This window comes from Rhagoletis pomonella, unplaced genomic scaffold (genome assembly GCF_013731165.1).
Source record: "Rhagoletis pomonella isolate Grant_MI unplaced genomic scaffold, Rhpom_1.0 Rhpom_scaffold_00005, whole genome shotgun sequence".
Lineage (NCBI taxonomy): Eukaryota > Metazoa > Arthropoda > Insecta > Diptera > Tephritidae > Rhagoletis > Rhagoletis pomonella.
This window is the reverse complement of record NW_023458559.1, coordinates 1340020-1342417: the sequence shown is the minus strand read 5'-3', so window position 1 is coordinate 1342417 and position 2398 is coordinate 1340020.

Below are 2398 nucleotides of genomic sequence, written 5' to 3'. Positions count from 1 at the left end.
TGGCACACTTTGTCAAATGCTTTACTGAAATCAGTATATATAACATCAACAGTTTTGCTCTCACTAAATGCTTTTGAGATATAGGATGTTAATTCAAGTAAATTTGTAGAAGTTGATTTGCCCTTGCAAAATCCATGTTGACTGTATGAAATGCTTGAAGTGATAGAATGCGTCAACCGATTTGTTATAATTGCTTCAAATAATTTAGGAATTGCAGAAAGCTTAGCTATGCCCCGGTAGTTCTCCACTGAAGACCTGCTACCGCTTTTATGTAAGGGGGTTATGAACGATTCCTTCCATACAGTTGGAAAAACGCCCTTTTTAAGAGACAAATTAAATAAGGCTGTTAACGGCTCATAGAGATAATCAGCACAATTTCTAAGAAAACAAGTGGGGATCTGGTCAGGACCATAACTAAAAGACTGCTTTAAGGACTTCAGGTAAACTAAAACATCATCGGGAGATATTATAGGGTTATGTATTGAGTTTATGTTTAAGTTCATTATATGCTGTTTTCAGGTCAAAAGAAAGACAAAAAATTTAAAATTTTAGTTTTGAAGGTCAAAGTAATTATTTATTCAATGTGACCTTCAAAACAACCATAAAAAGTAAGCTTTTTGAATTTTTGTCCTACTTTTGACGTAAAAACGGCATGCAATGAATTTTAAAAAATATATAAAATCCCTTTTTCGGTTCCTACTACCATTGAAAAGGATCCCTTGATGCAAGAACACCAAAAATATCTATTTAAAATTTTTTAAAAAGTTCACCTCATACTGTTTTCAGATAAAAACACAACATCATCTATTTGGAAAAATAATTAAAAATAATCATATAATTAGAAATAATCAAATATTGAAGATAATCTAATCGTCACTAGACACGAATAAAGGCGCGCTAGCGTTTCGACGGCGTAAAAAGACGCATACAAAAATTTTACGAAAAAAGACGCTTAAGAAAAACCTCGGCGAAGGAAGACGCGTAACCTAGTTGACGACGAAGAAATCATAGATTTATACTTGGCGAAGGACTAACACTTCAGCACTATTCCCCAAAAACTATTAACAGAATGTACATATTTACACCCGCAAACATAGTTGACCGCGAAAATAAGTTTACGCCTCCTTCTTGGCCGTCAAATATTTTAACGCGTCTTTCTTCGCCGTCAACTATGTTAAGAGTCTTTCTTCGCTGAAGTTTTTTTATGCGCCTTTTTTCGCGGTCAACTTTTGAGCTCGCGCCTTTATTCGAGTATAGTGACGTAACAATTAAAAACAATCAAATGATTAAAAACAATCAAATAATTAAAAATAATCAAACAATTAAAAATAATCAAATAATATGGTTATTTGATTATTTCTAATTATTTGATTATTTTTGATTATTTTTTTAATGGCAATTAATCATGATTATTTTTGATAATTATAACTAATAATTAATTATTAATGAAAATTTAAGTAATCGTTAAAATTAAAAAATGCAAAAAAATTAATGATAACTGATCGTAATGGAAGTTTAACAGCTCTGCTATAAACTATGGAATTGGAATTCATTCATATTGCAGTCGCAGTCATTTACATATGTATATATACAAGTCGGACGTATTTCGTAAAAAAATGATGTCATGTCTCCGATTCGCTTCAATTTTTTTATGGGTTCTATACATGAAAAAAGCTTACACGTATTCGAGAATATTTTTTCTTCGGAGGTATGATCTGTCTAAATTCGAATTTTTTTCGTGATTCTTACCATTAATGTACTTCTTCGAATCGTTATATCTCGGGCTCTACTCATCGTAGAGACTTCAATTTAACGTCGTTTTGAATATAAAGAAACGGGCTGTCTATATGATTATCCTAAAGTTAACCTAGCTATTAACAGTTGAACTTTTTTAAGTTGATTTGCATAGTAAATAGCAGCAAATTTGGGATTTGAAATCACACCATCGTAATCCCTGTTTAATTTTCTGTAAAAAACATGTTCCAAAAAAATGGGAGTTTTTCAAGAACTATTTTTATAATATTTTTTTTTTTTTTTTATGACGAGGTGGTTTATTTTGTGAGAGCCAACAATAAAGTCTTTACGATGAACAGAACCCGAGATATAACAATTTGAAGAAGTACATGATTATTTAGTCAGAATCGCGAAAAACCCAAAATTTTACAGATCATATATCCGAAGAACATAGGAAAATTGTGAAGCCAATCGAAATTGTGACACCAAATTTGGTGTCCGATATGAAAAAGAATGCCTCATGTATATGCTATATATAATACAACATAGAATAATAGTAGTGTTAGAACTGTAATATATTATTTGATTATTTGTAGGGTTGCATTTTATAACTCTTGTATACCATCACAGTGTCTTAATGTCGTTTTATTTTAATTTGGTATTA